Below are 19389 nucleotides of genomic sequence, written 5' to 3'. Positions count from 1 at the left end.
TTGGTTTTAAATGGGGAAGGTCTCACTGAGATGACATTTGAGCAGTGACTCAAAGCACATGAGAGAGTGTCAAATGAAAATAAAAGGATATTCATGCATCAGGCAGAGAGAATAGTTAATGGGACACCAGGCCTGAGACCTGGAGTGTTGCAGGGCAGCATGGCTAGGAGTAGAGTGAGCAAGGGAGAGAGGTGCTGGGGTGTGTCATGAAGGTCTGTGGCCATGACCAAGACTTTGGCTTTTACTCTGTGTGAGAAGGGGAGATCCTGGAGGGTTCTGAGCAGAGGAGGATGACCTGACTTGCATCCGAATATGATCACTGCTGTGTGGAGAAGACTGTGCATTCCTGACTGTGTTTGCTCCCTTCTGACTCCATTTGTTCCTGCAAGTCCACCCTTCCCCTCACCTCAGTGCCATTGGGAGACGGACACCAGGAGACCCACTGCAGCTGAGGCACAGGGTAGGCCACACTGATGGATGCAGTGGACTGTGCAGGGGTCACAGGAAGGAGCTGCCTAGGACAAGTAAATGACCAGCTCCTCCTGGTCCCTGGTGCTGCCCAGCGTCCAGCCAGACTTGACATGTTTGGGGTACTTCATCCGAAGCCTAGGGAATTTTAATTTCATTACGTCGTCATGTTTCCAAAGAGAAAGAGTCTTGAAATTTCTGTCAACCACAATTTGTTTCTTTCTTTTGACCTTGGTAATGTCGTCAGAAATGTGTTTCTCAGGGAACAAATACCAAGTCCATATGATGGAGAAAGCCTAGGTCATATATTTACTGACTCCATGGGCCTGAGATGCCTCTGTTCAACGGGGGCTGGGGCATGTGGAAGATGATAGGAAAGCCCTCTTTTTTTTTTTCTTTTTTTTTTTGAGACGGAGTCTCGCTCTGTCGCCCAGGCTGGAGTGCAATGGCACAATCTCAGCTCACTGCCAGCTCTGCCTCCCGGGTTCACGCCATTCTCCTGCCTCAGCCTCCCGAGAAGTTGAGATTACAGGCACCCGCCACCACACCTGGCTACTTTTTTGCATTTTTAGTAGAGACGGGGTTTCACTGTGTTAGCCAGGATGGTCTTGATCTGACCTCGTGATCCACCCACCTCGGCCTCCCGAAGTGCTGGGATTACAGGCGTGAGCGCCTGGCTTTTCTTTTAAAAAAAAAAAAAAATCTTAGTAGACTAATTATGTTTCTCAAAAGACCCTTAATTATTTAGATAAGTACTTAATATAATTACTTACCAAAAACTGGGCCTTCACGATCACAAAACAGAAATTGGAGAGAGGAGAAGAGAAACGAAAAAGAAGGAGGGGAGGGTGGAGGGAAAAGACACTCATTCTGTCTGCTGGGATTGGCAGTCTCAGTACTGACCCCCAAACTTCCACCGTAAAAGGTCCATCCCTTTCTCCCCACAGCGGCCGTGTGGCCCCTGCCTCGCACTCATTGCCCTAGCTACTGCATAGGACTCCGAATGGTATTTGTAAAAGGGCTTGAAACTGCCCCTATAAACTTTATCAAATTAGTCAGGGAAGAAGAGGGGAGAAATGAAAGTAAACGAAGCTTGCAGCACATTCAGCATTCATCATTCGGTCAGCCTTCCCCCGACATGCTTCCACGTAGGCGTGTGTGCCTGTGTCCTGGAGTCACGTAGACCCTAGATTACAGTTCCCTTCAACTGCTCTATAGATGACAACTTGAACATTATGAAATGCTAAGTTTTCCCTTTGAGATACGCCTTCAGGTCCTGCATACCATACGACTACTGACTGAGCTGGTCTGAAGAACCCCACGAGGAGCTGCCCACACCAAAGAATGCAGTTTCCACATCCTGGTGATGTCATCCCCTCTGCCCTGGCCAATCAACTACCCCAGTTTTCCAGCCCCTCACCCTCCATGATCCCCTTAAAAACCCCAGATGGATTTGAGGGTCTCCTCCCATCTCCTCACTTGGTGCCCTGCAATAATTAAACTCTCAGCTGCATCCCTGCTGTCTCAGTGTCATTGGCCTTTACTGTGCAGCCAGCATACAAACCTGTTGGTCCTGTAACAGGCTTACATCAGTGAACAAGTGAGAACTGGTGCCCACTCCCACCCCTGCCCACTCTGGTGCTGCCTCAACTGTCCTGTGATCCCTTCTCACCTCATGCAGGGGCTGGGGCCCACCAAGGACTGCAGCACTGAGGTGGTGACATCACATGCTGCACGGAAGCCCCTGAGAGGGTTGCGGTCCAGATTTCAAATGTGGCTTGCCCACTTTACATTTTTTTAATTTTAAAATCAACGTAATTCTAGAAAATGCAAATTTGAAAAAGGGAAAATATGTGTCACACATAATTCCACCACTTAACACATTCCCTTAACACCACTTCCAAAGCCAAACCTTAGTGTCTATTAAGCTCTCTCTAGGACCATTTTTGGCAGGAACATGAAAGAATCCTTAGCAAGTTTAGATGGACAGAAAAATAATGTAAGCGAGGAGGAAGGATTACACATTGTATCCAGAGGTATACGCTTTACACTGTAGGAAAATAGCCTGTGGCATGGCAAGAGTGGTGTTGTCTTCAAGCAAAATTGCCATAATGGCCAGTGGTTGACTCCTGCACCAAAGTCTTTACACAATGCCTGTAGCATAGATAAACCCTCATAAAGATGCTTACCTAACTTCTCCAGCAGTCATGAATTTTGCAAGAAAGTCTGAGATGTGACAGCTGCACATGTTTTACCAAAAAAGCTTGCTCTATAAACAGTACTTTCTGGAGGACAGGTGTGGGGATCGAAACATCGCTTCTGTTTGCAAATTCCTATTAAATGTTTATTTTCTGAGGAACTGGATTTGTCAGCCTCTTTCTTCAGCCTCTCAGCTTTTGAGGGTAGGTTTGCATAGACCTGCTCACCATGGAACATTTGGCAGTCCCAGCTGAGAGACCAAGGAATGGGTGGGGAACCCCAGAGTGGCAGTCACTTCCATGTGCAGTTGCTGCGGCTCACTTTTTAGACACTTGTGGACAACCTCGTGAGTGTGGGGACTCCCTGAAAATGCTGGCGGCTTTAGAGGGATTGGGAATGGAGAGCCATCTGTCACACTGTGGTAAGGAAGGGTGGCGAGCAACACTGCAGTGTGATGGCCACTTCTGTGGGCTGCCCATTTGGTGAAGAACCCAGCTAGCAGCAGAAGTTTATGTAAAATGGCTTGAGGAGGAATTGTCATTAGAGAAAAGATCTTTTTAAAGGCGCTCTGTGGTCAGAAGTCAGCTTAATTAAAAGCAGATATTCAGGCCGGGCGTGGTGGCTCAAGCCTGTAATCCCAGCACTTTGGGAGGCCGAGATGGGTGGATCACGAGGTCGGGAGATCGAGACCATCCTGGTTAACACGGTGAAACCCCGTCTCTACTAAAAAATACAAAAAACTAGCCGGGCGAGGTGGCGGGCGCCTGTAGTCCCAGCTACTCGGGAGGCTGAGGCAGGAGAATGGCGTGAACCCGGGAGGCGGAGCTTGCAGTGAGCTGAGATCCGGCCACTGCACTCCAGCCTGGGCGACAGAGCGAGACTCCGTCTCAAAAAAAAAAAAAAAAAAAAAAAAAAGCAGATATTCAGGCTTTTATATATTTTGCAGTGGGGGGAAGACCTTTCAGCTTTTTTCTATTTTGGACCCTGTTTCTGGGGATGTTATTTTCAGTCAACTAAAACACCCTCCACCTTTTTTATATTATGTTTGGCCCCTCTGGTTTGATGGCATGACTTTTGCCTTCTGGAAAGCTTAAGAGCTCCTTAATTTGGCTCCTCCAAGACTTGTTCTTCCATTTCCTTCCACTTCTGCTTCTCCTTCCCATTGCCATCTTTGATACCACATGCAGAAATCTAGAGACTTAGCAGCCCTGAGACCCCCTGAAGAACACAAAAAGGCAACACACATCCCCTTTTGGGAGTCTCCTGCGTTCCTTGTAGAGTCCCGAGTCGTAAGAAGGTTTCTCTCAAGTGTAAAGTTCTGCTGTCTTTGGCATTGAGTTCCTGATCCCTCTAGCTTGGGGGATACCAGGAATTATTTTGTACTCTGAGAGAACAGGACCTTTGGGTATATAGTGGTTGACAAGTCCCTGGTGAGGGCTGCAGTTTTGGAGATGGCTGACGGTGTTTGCCATGAGTGGTTATTACTGTAGGGAGCTACTCATTTCTTTATGTGTTTAGATAAGAAAAACATGGTTTGGACACCTGGAAGCCATAGAAACACTCACCACTGAGACATAGCCTCCTGTGGGGGATGGGCTGATTGGTGACAGGCCACTCAGCCTCAGGGGAATGTCTTTGCTGGGAGGTGCACTGTGGAAGCATCACTGTGTCCCGTCCCGTGGCATTGGCCCCTTTTTGGGGACCCAGGATTCTGTGTAAAATGGAATCCTTGATTTTGGGAGATCTAAATGTTGCACCTGCTTTTCACATATATATGTATGTATTAGAGCCGGGAAACTGCAAGTGCCTTCTTGGCCCTATTAGTTAATGGGCTCCACCCGGAGCTCGGTGGTCCAGTTGGAAAGTGGAGGCCCAATTTGAAGCTACCTATGTAAATGAAATTAGTTTCCTGCCGGGCGCGGTGGCTCATGCCTATAATCCTAGCACTTTGGGAGGCCAAGGTGGTGGATCACGAGGTCAGGAGATCGAGACCATCCTGGCTAACATGGTGAAACCCCATCTCTACTAAAAATACAAAAAATTAGCCAGGTGTTGTGGCGGGTTCCTGTAATACCAGCTACTTGGGAGGCTGAGGCAGGAGAATGGTGTGAACTCTGGAGGCAGAGCTTACAGTGAGCTGAGATCATGCCACCGCACTCCAGCCTGGACGACAGAGCGAGACTCCATCTCAAAAAAAAAAAGTTTCCTTATAAAATGCTATGGTGAATTCCTGTGATTTTGTGTTACCTTGGCATCCATGGCATCCATTTTTTACTGTCCTATAACACACTCAGACTCCTTTTTAAAAACCTTAGGCCGGGCGCAGTGGCTCATGCCTGTAATCCCAGCACTTTGAGAGGCTAAGGCGGACAGATCACAAGGTCAGGAGTTCAAGACCAGCTTGGCCAATATAGTGAAACCCCGTCTCTACTAAAAATACAAAAATTAGCCAAGCGTGGTGGCAGGTACCTGTAACCCCAGCTACTTGGGAGTCTGAGGCAGGAGAATCGCTTGAACCCAGGAGGCAGAGGTTGCAGAGGGCTGAGACCGTGCCACTGCACTCCAGCCTGGGCGACAGACCGAGACATCTCCAACAACAACAAAAAGTTCCTCCCTGGCTTGGCACGGTGGCTCACCCCTGTAATCCCAGCACTTTGGGAGGACAAGGCAGGCAGATCGCCTGAGGTCAGGAGTTCGAGACCAGCCTGGCCAGCATGGTGAAACCCCATCTCTACTAAAAATACAAAAATTAGCTGGGCCTGGTGGTAGGCGCCTGTAATCCCAGCTACTCAGGAAGTTGAGGCAGGAGAATTGCTTGAACCCGGGAGGTGGAGTTTGCAGTGAGCCAAGATCCCGCTATTGCACTCCAGCCTGGGCAACAGAGCAAGACTCCGTCTCAAAAAAAAAAGAAAAAAAAGTTTAAATTCTTGCTCTGTGCTTTGAGATGTAAATTTGTTATCCTTTTTTCCTCTAAAACTCAGTAAGGTCTTTGGTCATGTGGGACAGATTAACTTGTTTCATTTGCAAAGTTTGAATCCAACTGTTGTTTTAAACTAGTGAGTTTTACCTATTTCGTTGCTAAAATTTTAAAATCAAAGCTATAAAATCTTTGTATTTTATTTGTGTGTGTGTGTGGTGTCTACATGGTACCAAATTGATTTATAAATAAGTGCTCGTAAGTTAATAAGCCCAAATATTTTTCAAGTTCATGTGACTTTAGTAATCTTTGGTAAATAAAACTAGATTTTAAATTGTGGGTGACATAGGAATGTCTTCAGGATTGTCAGTATTAATTTAGACACGTTCTCCTTGGTCTACTAGTCACACGGGTTTAGAATATCTCTGCTAGATGTTTTAAGGTCATAAAACTGTTGATTCTGTGATATTTTTGATACTTGTTTAACTTGTCTGTGAGCTTAGGTCTTAGACCCATTCAATTATGGGCTCTAAACAAATGGCCATGGTGAGGCCTGGTGACGTGTGGAGTTCTCTCTGCCCCAGCTATGCCTCCTGACTATGCTGGGAGATGCAGACATATCTTCACATCTGTCCTCTGTGATGAGCTCTCTACATGTAAATTCAGGACCCAGATGGGCCATGCTCTTCATACTCATCCCTGGGTGCCATGTGGGTATTCCCCAGAATGTCTGGGGAAGACATTAGGACGGTACTTGTGTCATAGTTTCAAAATTATTTTTAGTAATTTTAAATCGTAAAGTCACATTTTGCCCAGCACTTTGGGAGGCTGAGGCAGGTAGATACTTGAGGTCAGGAGTTTGAGACCAGCCTGGCTAACAGGGCAAAACCCTGTCTCTACTAAAACTACAAAAATTATCGGGGCATGGTGGCACACGCCTGTAGTCCCAGCTACTCGGGAGGCTGAGGCAGGAGAATTGCTTGAACCCAGGTGGCGGAGGTTGCAGTGAGCAGAGGTCATGCCACTACACTCCAGCCTGGGTGACAGAGTGAGACTCTGTCTCAAAAAATAATAATAATAAAACATCAGGATGTGGTTTGTTTTTTTCTTTTCCTTTTTTTTATTTTAGTTTGAAATGGAGTCTTGCTCTGTCGCCCAGGCTGGAGTGCAGTGGCGCCATCTTGGCTCACTGCAAGCTCCACCTCCTGGGTTCACGCCATTCTCCTGCATCAGCCTCCCGAGTAACTGGGACTACAAGTGCGCACCACCACACCCGGCTAATTTTTTTTTTTTTTGTATTGTGTTTTTTTTTAAAGTAGAGACAGGGTTTCATCGTGTTAGCCAGGATGGGCTCGATCTCCTGACCTCATGATCTGCCCGCCTCAGCCTCCCAAAGTGCTGGGATTATAGGCATGAACCACCGCGCCTGACCGTTTTTTTTTTTTTTTTCCTTTTGTTTTGTTTTCTGGAGACAAAGTCTGGCTCTGTCACCCAGGCTGGAGTACAATGGTGTGATCATAGCTCACTGCAGCTTCAAACTCCTGGGCTCAAGTTATCCTCCTACCTTAGCCTGCCATGCAGCTAGGACTATAGGGGTGTGCCACCACACCCAACTACCTTTATTTTTAAGTTTTTTATTTTTATAGAGACAAGGTTTCACCATCTTGCCCAGTGTCATCTTGAACTCCTGGGCTCAAGCAGTCCTCCTGCCTCGGCCTCCCAAAGTACTGGGATTACAGGCATAAGCCACCACACTCAGTGGTTTTTGCTAAAGAAAAAATAATTTTCTTTAGTTTAGAGGTTATTTACAGGTTGTTTCAAAATGAAAGAAAAATCATATAAGTCTAAATGGATCTAAAAGTTGGGAAAGGGAAAAAAGTAGAAAAATGTGTAAGAAGTCATAAATGGGCTATGGAAGTCTTGTGTAGTCAAAAGCTGAGACTGGATGGATTAGTTTATAAGGTTGTATTAAAATTAGCTTTAGTACTGATAATGGATTAATACAAAAATAAAATTTGCTTTTCTCTTTTGAACAATAATTTCATGTATAATAATATTAATAACAGAAAAATATTTTTATTCACCTTTTGAGTAAACTCCAAAAAAAACAAGGAGAGGAGAGACAGATTCTGTCTCATGCTGTCTTTCTTAGGTCTTTTAATTGTTCCAAAAACTGAGTCTCCTCTCTATCATTTTTTATTATTTTAATTTATTTAGTTTTTCTTCTGTCTATCAAAGTGTAGAGGTTTTTGCTTTCTGAAATCTTTGAATTACCACTTCGGCTAAATGAATGACTATTATCTTACAGTGAACTGTCATCCTATGTTGATCAACTGTTTTAAACCTTTCTTATTTTAATATCAGGTGTTTTAAATCTTTGATATTCGACATACTTCCCAAAATCACATTTCAAATTCTAAAATTAAGTTTTTTTGACCTGAACTAACTTAGACATAACAATTAGGGCCCCTGGTGGCCAGGCACGGTGGCTCATGCCCGTAATCCCAACACTTTGAGAGGCCAAGTGGGCAGAACACTTGAGTCCAGGAGTTCAACACCAGCCTGGACAACATGGTGAAACCCCATCTCTGCAAAATATACAAAAATTAGCCGGGCATGGCAGAAAAAGTTTTCTTTTCTGGAGTCCCAAACGAGGTACAGGACGAAGAGGGGTTGAAGGCCAGAGGCCCCGGGCTTTAAGACCGCTGTCTGGAGTTGCCTGTTACAGGCCGTCAGGGCTCACCTGACTGCCCCTGAAGCAGCCAGAGCCCACCAGACCCCCTCAGGGGACAGCGATCCCCTGAGGTATCCCGGGGCCACCACCGGGCCACGGAGCAGCACTCCAGCCCCACTCCAGGGTCATTTTTTGTCCTCTCCCATCTGAGCAGTGTTACCAGGCCCCAGGGGGACCTGAGAATTAGGGCCGGCCTGGGTGGGGTCCCATGGAGTACTCCAGCGCACTCAGGGGCTCCCTGCAGACGGGGGGCCTTCGCCCCGGAAGCCTGGACGCTGAGATAGACTTGCTGAGCAGCACGCTGGCCGAGCTGAAGGGGGGTCGGGGTCATGCGCCCCTGCGACCAGACCAACAGGCAGAGCCCCGGCCACCTCCTGCCTCCCGGCCGGGCTCTCTGAAGCCGAACCCAGCCTCGGCGCTCCCCGCGTCTCCCTATGGGGCCCCACTGCAGCCTCTTATGCTGCCGCCAGCCCCCCCGGCCGGCCTTCCCCGTGCAAGCGAAGGTGGCACAGTCAGTGAGGGGCTGCGGCCCACCCAGGCGGGGAACCTCTCAGGCCTCTGGGCCCCTCCCGGGCCCCCACTTTCTGTCCCAGGCCAAGGTGAAGTCTGGGGGCCTGGCTATAGGAGCCAGAGAGAGCCAGGGCCAGGGGCCAAAGAGGAAGCTGCGGGGGTCTCTGGCCCCGCAGGAGGAGGAAGAGGACGCGAGCACAGCCCCAGGTGCCCCTGAGCCACCTCGGGAGGATGAGCTTGTCAGGCTGTCGAAGAAGCAGGTGCACGACATGAACCACCCGCCCAGCTGGGAGTACTTTGGCCAGTGTGGTGGCTGCGGAGATGTGGTCGGGGATGGGGCTGGGGTTGTGGCCCTCGATTGCGTCTTTCATGTGGGCTGTTTTGTGTGTTCTACATGCCGGGCCCAGCTTCGGGGACAGCATTTCTACGCCATGGAGAGAGGGCGTGTTGCCAGGGCTGCTACGTGGCCACCCGGGAGAAATGTGCCACGTGCTCCCAGCCCACCCTGGACCGGATCCTGCGGGCTATGGGGAAGGACTACCACCCCAGCTGCTTCACCTACGCCCCGACGGCACCCCCTTCACGGTGGACACTACCAGCCAGATCCACTGCATTGAGGACTTTCACAGGAAGTTTGCCCCAAGATGCTGAGTGTGCGGTGGGGCCATAATGCCTGCGCCAGATCAGGAGGAGACTGAGAATTGTTGCTCTGGATCGAAGTTTTCACATTGGCTGTTACAAGTGCGAGGAGTGTGGGCCACTGCTCTCCTCTGAGGGCGAGTGTCAGGGCTGCTACCCACTGGATGGACACATCCTGTGCAAGGCCTGCAGCTCCTGGTGCATCCAGCTCTCAACCACCTTCACCACTGACTGCTGAGTCTTCCTAGAAGTCCCTGCTGGGTTCTCAGTTCTGTTCCCACCCTTCAATCGATCACCCTCCCTGACATCCCCCTGTATGACTTCCTCACCAAATGCTGTCTCCTCTTTCTCCAATCAAGAAATAATAATCCCTCGAGTTTACAAAACAAAACAAACAAAAAAATCAGCCGAGCGTGGTGGCTCACGCCTGAGCCTGGGAGACAGAGGTTGCAGTGAGCTGAGATGGTACCACTGCACTGTGGCCTGGGTGACAGAGCAAGACCATGTCTCAAAAAAAACCAAAAACACAACTTGCCACATTGTGTCCAGGCACAGTGGCTCATGCCTGCAATCCCAGCACTTTGGGAGGCCAAGGTGGGAGGATCACTCACAGAGTTCAAGATCAACCTGAGTTAAAATATAGCAAGACCCTGTCTCTACAAAAAAAAAAAAAATTAATTTTGAAAAAACAATTAGGCCGGGTGCAATGGCTCACGCCTATAATCCTAGAACTTTGGGAGGCCAAGGCGGGCGGATTGCCTGAGCTCATGAGTTCAAGTCTAGCCTAGGCAACACAGTGAAACACCATCTCTACTAGAATACAAAAAATTAGCTGGGCGTGGCAGCATGCACCTGTAGTTCCAGCTACTCAGGAGGCTGAGGTAGGAGAATTGCTTCAACCCGGGAGGTGGAGGTTGCAGTGAGCCGAGATCATGCCACTGCACTCCAGCCTGGGTGACAGAGCAAGACTCCATCTCCAAAAAAAAAAAAAAAAAAAAAAAAAATTAGGGCTCCTGAAAGGCCAAAAGAGACGTATTAGGCTAATTTGGTACATTACAATTATATAGGAACCATTGTCAAATAAGAAATGGTGTCTAGGCCGGGCATGGTGGCTCATGCCTATAATCCTAGCACTTTGGGAGGCCGAGGTGGGCGAATCACCTGAGGTCAGGAGTTTGAGACCAGCCTGGCCAACATGGTGAAACCCCATCTCTACTAAAAATACAAAAATTAGCTGGGTGTGGTGGCACATGCCTATTTTAAGTTTCTTCATGATGTTTTTAGTTGGCTCATTAATGGAATAAGTTCTTTTTTTTTCCATTTTGGCATACAAATTCTGTCTCTGTCTCTCTTTTTTAAAAAAGAAACAGGATGTTACTCTGTTGTTCAGGCTGGGGTGCAATGGCACAATCACAGCTCGCTACAGCCTTGACCTCCCAGACTCAAGTGATCCTCCCATCTCAGCCCCCACAGTAGGTGGGACCACAGGTGTGTGCCACCATGCCCAGCTAATTTGTGCGTGTGTATGTACAGAGTCTTATTATGTTGCCAAAGCTGGTCTCAAACTCCTCAAGCATTCCTCCTGCCTTGGCCTCTCAAAATGCTAGGATTACAAGTGTGAGCCAACACACACAGCCCAGATTCTCTTTTTGATTGTAATCCTTCTGCACATTATATTTCTACTATTCAAATTATTGTTACATATCTCTCATTTTACTTCTTCTGAGAAAACAAAAATGGTATTTGTATTAGTCTGTTCTCACGCTGCTGATAAAGACATATCCAAGACTGGGCAATTTATAAAAGAAAGAGGTTTAATGGACATACAGTTCCACATGGCTGGGGAGGCCTCACAATCGTGGCAGAAGGCAAGGAGGAGCAAGTCACATCTTACATGGATGGCGGCAGGTGAAAAGAGCTTAAGCAGGCAAACTCCCATTTTTAAAACCATCAGATCTCACCAGACTCATTCACTATCACAAGACCAGCACAGGAAAGACGCACCCCCATAATTCAACCCCCACCAGGCTGCTCCCATGATGTGGGAATTGTGGGAGCTACAATTCCCATGAGATTTGGGTGGGGACACAGCCCTTCAAAATGAGATTTGGGTGGGGACAGAGCCCGACCATATCCCTATTGCAAAGACTAGAGATGGTTCAACAAAGCTGGCAAATCTCCCTCATTTGGAATCCTGCTGGGCCCAGTCTGTTTTCCGTCAGCAATGCTCTGCTGCTAAAGCTATATATCAAGCACTCTCCCTCTGTGCCCAGGGACTCCTCCAGAAGAGGAGGGCACTTGAGATAATAAGGGTGGGTTTCACAGAGTGGAGTGTAGGAAAATAACCTGTTGCCTGGCAAGAATGATGCCCTCTTGAGGCAAAGCCACTGTGATGAGCAGTGGTTGACTGCGGCATACAAAAGGGTCCTGTGGCAAGGTCTTTACACAATGCCTGTGGCATGGATAACCCCTCATAAGGATGCTTATCTAACCTCCCCATTGGTCACAAGTTTTGCAGGAAAGTCTGAGACATAACCAGCTGCACATGTTTTACCAAAAAAGCTTGCTACTTTTTGGAGGGCAGGTGCAGGGATCCATCATCTCAAAGCTGCCTAAGACATGACTTCTGTTTCTAAGTCCCTGTTGAATGTTTTCTTCTGGGAAATGACTTATCAGCCTCTTTGACCTCTCATCTCCCTCTGCCTTTGGCGGTAGATATGCATAGACCTGCTCACTGCAAAACATACTTCTCACATGACATAATGAGCAATCTGGGGCCATTTTTTGATGTTTGATTATTGTCAGTGTTTAAGTCTCACCCTCCCTCTTTCCTTTGTGCTCACACCTGGGGAAACCGGTAAGAAAGCCTGGGTGCTCCCTTCTTTGGTAACACCAGAAGATTCGAACAACACAAGCCCCTGCCTGCATGTGGGGACTCTCCCATCAGTCCCACCCCAACCACAATAAAAACCCAGTCCAGCCTCCTTTCCTTGCTGTCTCAAGCCATTTTGGACCCGCCTGGGAAGCCTCGCTGCTGCCCTCAATTATGTATAAAATAAACCTTTTCACACCCTCCTTGGGGTGTGTTTATGTAACATCATCAGTCTCAAAATTGTGGGTGGGTCATCTGAGTCTGCAGGTAACCATACAGTCGGCACTGTCAGCAGATGTCTGGGTGATGACCGTCCCATCCAGTGGTATGTCTTCCATTGCCTCGGCATATTCATTCACCAGCTCTCTGCTGGCTGGACAGCATGTGCTCTGAGCTGTGCTGCTTTGTGTGTCATTGTTGAGTCCAACAGAACCCTCCAAAAAAAGCTCCAGGGCCTGGGGGGAAAATAGGGCCTTTACTGGGCAAATTTCAGCTGGACCACCCACCTGAGGCTTGAGGGGCAAGAATCACAGTCACCACTGGCCCCTGTTGTGTGTGGGGAGGGGTGGGGAGCACCCTGGCTCCTAGATACCCTATGTGGCTGCTTCTATGTGCAGAGTTTTCTCTGCCCATGGGCTAAGCTCTGAGCATTTCCAAAAGTCAGAACATCAACTGTGGAGACTGCTCCCCTATGGAAATTTGACATAATCAAATGATGGGTTAAGGATAAATGTCATAATGTGGGTATTGGAATAACCAGCTAGCCATTTGGAAGATAAAATTAGATCCATTCTCCACACCATGTAGCAGAATAAACTGCAAATGGAACAGAGAGGTAATTGTAAAGAAACAATACCAAACAAGTACTAGATGAAAATATGAATAAATTATTCTAGAAACTGAAAGTTAGGGAAATTTTACTATTACTCAAAATCAAGAAACAAAAGAGAAAATATCCATAAATTTAACCACATGAAATTTTTTTACATGATCAAAACCAACAAAGTAAAAAAATGACAAACTGAGAAAAATATTTATAACATATTACAGATAGCACATATAAAATAATATACAAAAGATTATTTTAAGATTAGAGTTGTCAGGCCAGGGTAAGTTCATACCTGTAATCCCAGCACTTTGGGAGGCCAAAGTAGGGGGACCACTTGAGCCTAGGAGTTCAAGACCAGACCTGGCAACATAGGGAAACCCTGTCTCCACACAAAAAATTTTTAAATTAGCCTGGCGTGGTGGCACGCTCCTGTGGTCCCAACAACTTTGGAGGCTGAGGCAGGAAGATTGCTTGAGTCCAGGAGGTTAAGGATACAGTGAGCCATGATGGCACCACTGCACTCCAGCCTGAACAACAGAGCAAAACCCTGTCTAAAAAAGATAGGGTATCATTTTCAAGAAATGTTGAAACCACTGAGTAACACAAGTGAACTCCAGTCCTTACCTCATACAATATATAAAAAATGACTCAAAATGTATCATCAATTAAATGTATAAAACTTAGAAGAAGAAAATATAGGAGGTCGGGCGCCTTGGTTCACGCCTGTAATCCCAGCACTTTGGGAGGCCAAGGCAGGTAGATCACAAGGTCAGGAGTTGAAGGCTGAAACCCCATCTCTACTAAAAATTGGCCAGGCATGGTGGCAGGTGCCTGTAATCCCAGCTACTCAGGAGGCTGAGGCAGGAGAATTGCTTGAACCCAGGAGGCAGAGGTTGCAGTGGACTGAGATTGCGCCATTGCACTCCAGCCTGGGCAAAGACCAAGTCTCAGTCTCAAAAAAAGAAAAAAGAAAAAAAAAAAAACTTAGGGGAAAACCTTAGAGACCTTGACTTGGCAAGAATTAATTAATTTCATTATTATTACTTTTTGTTTTATTGAGTGCTTGTGTGCTAAACACTAAGCGCCAAGGCTACATCAGTGAACAAGCAACCTCCACCTCCCAGGTTCAAGTGATTCTCCTTGCCTCAGCCTTCCGAGTAGCTGGGATTACAGGTATCCGCCACCATGCCCAGCTAATTTTTGTATTTTCAGTAGAGAAGGGGTTTTGCCATGTTGGCCAGGCTGGTCCTGAACTCTTGACCTCAAGTGATCTTCCCACCTTGGCCTCCCAAAGTGCTGGGATGACAGGCGTGAGTCACTGTGCCCACCCAAGAATTTACTAAATAAGAAACAAAAAGTATGAACTTTCAAGGAAAGAAATCAGTTAATTCATTTATCAAAATTTAAAACTTTTGCTCTTCAAAATGAAATGAAATGAAAAGGCACAACTGTGAGAAAATATTTGCAAAACATATATTTGCAACATAGGACCTGTATCCAATCCTATAAATAATTGATAACTCAATAAGACAAATGACTATTTAAAATGGGCAAAAAATGTAAACAGCTGCTTCACCAAAGAATATATGTACATAGTAAATAAGCACATGAAAAGATGCTCAGCACCATTAAGCATTAAAGAAATGCAAATAAAAACCACAATGAGGCTGGGCACGATGGTTCACACCTGTAATCCCAGAACTTTGGGAGGCCAAGACAAGTGGATCACTTGAAGTCAGGAGTTTGACACCAGCCTGGCCAACACAGCGAAACCCTGTCTCTACTAAAAATACAAAAATTACCCGGGCGTGCTGGTGCACGCGCGTAATCCCAGCTAGTTGGGGGGCTGAGGCAGGAGAATCACTTGAACCCGGGAGGCAGAGGTTGCAGTGAGCCGAGATCATGCCAAGGCACTCCAGCCTGGGCAGCAGAGTGAGACCCCATCTCAAAAAAAGAAAAACACATGAGATGCCACTGTACTCCCATCAGCATGGCTAATTTTGTACAGATTGACAATACCAAGGGTAGGCAAGTATATGGAGCAACTGGAGCTGCCACATACTGCTCAAGGAGGGTAAAGTGGTGAAAAACACTTTAGAAAGAGGTTGACAGTTTCTTTAAAAGAAACAAAAGCAGGCTGGGTGCAGTGGCTCACACCTGTAATCCCAGCACTTTGTGGAGCAGAGGCGGGTGGATCACTTGAGGTCAGGAGTTCGAGACCAGCCTGGCCAACATGGTGAAACCCCATCTCTTCTGAAAATACAAAAATTAGCCAGGCGTGGTGGTGTCTGCCTGTAATCCCAGCTACTCAGTTGGCTGAGGCAGGAAAATTGCTTGAACCCAGGAGGCAGAGGTTGCAATGAGCCTGGATCATGCCACTGCACTCCTGCCTGGACAACAGAGTGAGATTCCGTCTCAAAAGAAAGAAGAGAGACAGAGAGAAAAAGAGAGAGAGGGAGGGAAAAAGAGGGGAAGAGAGAAAGAAGAAAGAAAGAAGAAGAAAGAGAGAGAGAGAGAGAGAAAGAAAAGAAAGAAAGAAAGAAAAGAAAGAAAGAAAAAAGAAAAAGAAAGAAAAAATGAAAGAAAGAAAGGAGGGAAAGAAAAGGAAGGAAGGAAGGAGAAAAATGAAAGAAAGAAAGCAAAGAAAGAGAAAGAAGAAAAGAAAGAAAAAGAAAAAAGAGAAGAAAGAGAAAGAGAAAGAAAGAAAAGAAAGAAAAAGAAAGAAAGAAAGGAAGGAAGGAAAGAACAAAAAGAGAAAGAAGGGAGCACAGATACACACAAAAACATACAAATGTCTGTAGCTAAAAAATGGAAACAACCCATGTCCAGTATCTGGGGAATGGATTAAAAATTGTGGTACGTACAATACAGTTGGTGGGAGTCTTGCCCAACAATGTAAAGGAGCACACCATTGATACACACAGCAAATGGCTAAATCTCAAAATACCTCTGCCGAGTGAAAGAGGCTAGATCCACCCATACTCCAAAATAATATATCTTCTATGATTATATAATACCATACAAAGTACAAACTGAGTTAGAGTGACGGAAAGCAGACCCAGGGATGGGGGCGTTTGGGGTTGATGGACATGTTTAGTATCTTAATCGTGGGGATAGTTTCACAGGTATCTACTTATGTCAACATTTTCATCAAACTATACTTAAAGTACGTGCAATTTATTGTCTGTGCAATTTATACCTCAATAAAGCAACAAAAATAAAGCAATAAGGACATAGCAGTCAAATATATTTTTAAAAATCAATGTATTATCAGCCTTATAGTATATTTCCCCATAAGAAATGTTTATTTCTCTTCTCTGAACACAGTATTTCTAAATATCCTCAGTTGTACATATTAATTAGGTTGAGGATAAACTGAATGATAGTTAATGAAATCAAATCCGAGGTCATGAATTTTAAATTGATTTTTAAGTTTACTCTTTATCACTTATCTGGTGTCAAATTGATTACCTGTAAGTTCTCAGGTTCCATCAAAAAAACACTATCAGGGATTTCTGGCAATTTTTTTTTTTTTTTTTTTTTTTTTTCCTGAGACGGAGTCTTGCTCTGTCACCTAGGCTGGAGTGTAGTGGCGTGATCTCAGCTCACTGCAAGCTCTGCCTCCCGGGTTCACACCATTCTCCTGCCTCAGCCCCCCAAGTGGCTGGGATTACAGGCGCCCGCCACCACACCCGGCTAATTTTTTGTGTTTTTAGTAGAGACAGGGTTTCACCTTATTTGCCAGGATGATCTCTGTCTGACCTCGTGATCTGCCCGCCTCCGCCTCCCAAAGTGCTGGGATTACAGGGGTGAGCCACCGCGCCCAGCCTGATTTTCGGCAATTTTTAATCTTAAACATGGCACTTTACCCAGCTGAAAAACGACATTTTCCTAGTCACCCTTGGAGCTAGAACTGGTAACACACTTTAGGCCAAAAAGATATTAAGTAAAAGTCGCAGGGTGCAGTTCTGAAACAGCTGTTTCACGTGGGGTTGACTGAGCATACATTTGCTTTTGTCTTTTGTTTTTTCTCATTCTGCCTGGAATCTGGATGTGATTCTAGTAGTGAAGCAGTCTTCTTGCAATCATGAGGCAAAAAAAAAAAAAAGAAAGAAAGGAAGCTGCTTATTAAGATGGCCAATGGGAAATAAAAGGGGAGCCTAGAGGCCTGGTGGCACTGTGTGGCCCTAGATGGGCTCCATATTCCTAGAAAAACTGACTCATTAAAAAAAAAAGTATTTGGTTCAGCCACTGTAATCAGGTTTCTGTTGCACAGTCAATGCCAATCTTAAGTGAGACAGTAACATAATATGTTAAATTGGTTTAAAAAAAAATGTGAACACAACCTCAAAGAATAGTTTCCAGCATAGCACTTCTGGTCTCTCTCTTTCCACCCACACACACACGTTTGTATGGTTTCCGGCTCATAACTGCCATAGCCCTTGTTACAGTCGTTTGTTATAACGTTGGATGTTATAGCAATGATTCTCCTGCCTCAGCCCCCCAACTAGCTGGGATTACAGGGGAAGACCTCAGGAAACAAAACCTCTCTGACCTTCTCCTGGCCGCAGGACCCTAATCTTCCCCTACCTTTCCGATTGTGGGTCATAAGACCATCATTCCAGAGAGGGTCCCACCTCATAGCCTGGTGGAAAAAATATTGATGTCATGAAGCTTCCATGAAAACCCAGAGGACTGGGTTTGTAGAAGCTTCCAGAGAGCTGAACACACGGAGGTTCCTGGAGGGTGGTGTGCCCGGCAAGGCCACGGAGGCTCTGCACCCCTCTCCCCATGCCTTGCCCTACACATCTCTTTATTTGTAGCCTTTGTAATATCCTTCATTATAAACTGGCAAACATAAGGTTTTCCCTGAGTTCTGTGAACTGTTCTAGCAAATCAAACCCAAAGAGGGAGTCATGGAAACCCCAACTTGAAGGAAGTCAATCAGTTCTGGAGGCCCAGACTGTGACTCATGTCCGGGATTGGGGAGTGGGGAACTAAGCCCTCATTCTGTGGGATCTGGCACTATCTCCAGGCAGACAGTGAAGGAGTTAAATTGGAGGACACCCAGTAGAATTGATTGCTTGCTGATGGGGAGAAATCCCCATATATTTGGGGTTACCTAAGCCTTCTGTGTTGATTGTTATTGTGTTAGTATGAGAGCAGAGGAAAAACAGGGTTTGAGAGTTTTTCTGAAACAATTTTCTGGTCTCCTAAGGTAGGTGTGGGTTTGAATCCCACTTGTGGCAGTGTGAGAGCAGAAAAAAATAGTTTGAGTTTTTCCAAAACAATTGGTGTCAAAACATGGTGAAACCCCGTCTCTACTAAAAATACAAAAATTAGCTGGGCGTGGTGGCAGGTGCCTCTAATCCCAGCTGCTTGGGAGGCTCAGGTAGGAGAATGGCTTGAACCCGGGAGGCAGAGGTTGCGGTGAGCCAAGATCATGCCATTGCACTCCAGCCTGGACAACAACAGTGAAACTCGGTCTCAAAAAAAAAGTAAACTGTATACTTATGAATGATACATATATTGTGTGTATATATATATCATATACTATTTGTTGCAGGGATTGTGCCTCACACAATTGTGGGACATAGTTCCTGTAAGGCTGTTGTCTTTGCATCTGTTGCTCGAACAGGGCAGACAGGAAGGGAAGATGAAGTAAAATGAGCGGAAGGACAAGTTGAGGTCTGTGACCTCAAGCTGGAGCCCAGGATGGGCTGAAACCCCTTTGTTGCCCTATAGGAGAAGCTGGAGTCTTTAGTCTTAGAACTGAAGAAGCCAGAGGAAGAGGGGGCAGCTGCTGCCTCATGTCGCCAAGGTGAACCAGCAGACACACTGCACCTGCCCAGACCTTCTGTAGTCCTCCCCATCTCTGGACACTCTGTAATTCCTGCATTTATTCTGCGTATTGCCTACTGTCTCCATTCACACATATGATCCAGAAAGACGGATTTGTTAGGCACGTTGCTTGTTCACTGATGTAGCCCCGGCACTTAGTGCTTAGCACACAAGCACTCAATAAACATTGTGCTGTTGAAGGAGAAAGACAGTCACAGAGACACAGAGGGGACATGCTAGAGAGGATGTCAGCTGCTAAATCTAAGTGAAGGGCATGCAGGTATTCATTGTATTATTCTTTCAACCTTTATGAATGTATGAACATTTGCAAAATAAAAAAAAGTTGTGCAGGAGGGAGAAAAACAAAAACCAGGATGCAC

At 46.2% G+C, this 19389-nt stretch overlaps 1 pseudogene; it reads left to right on the top strand.

Annotated features, from left to right (window-relative positions):
- The first annotated feature begins 8505 nt into the window (after positions 1-8505).
- LOC102129389 (thyroid receptor-interacting protein 6 pseudogene) lies at positions 8506-9888 on the top strand (annotated as a pseudogene).
- Positions 9889-19389: the final 9501 nt, after the last annotated feature.

The sequence above is a fragment of the Macaca fascicularis genome, chromosome 8 (assembly GCF_037993035.2).
Source record: "Macaca fascicularis isolate 582-1 chromosome 8, T2T-MFA8v1.1".
Taxonomy (NCBI): Eukaryota; Metazoa; Chordata; class Mammalia; order Primates; family Cercopithecidae; genus Macaca; species Macaca fascicularis.
Note: the sequence above shows the minus strand (reverse complement) of the source record. Positions and strands in the feature narration are given on the sequence as shown.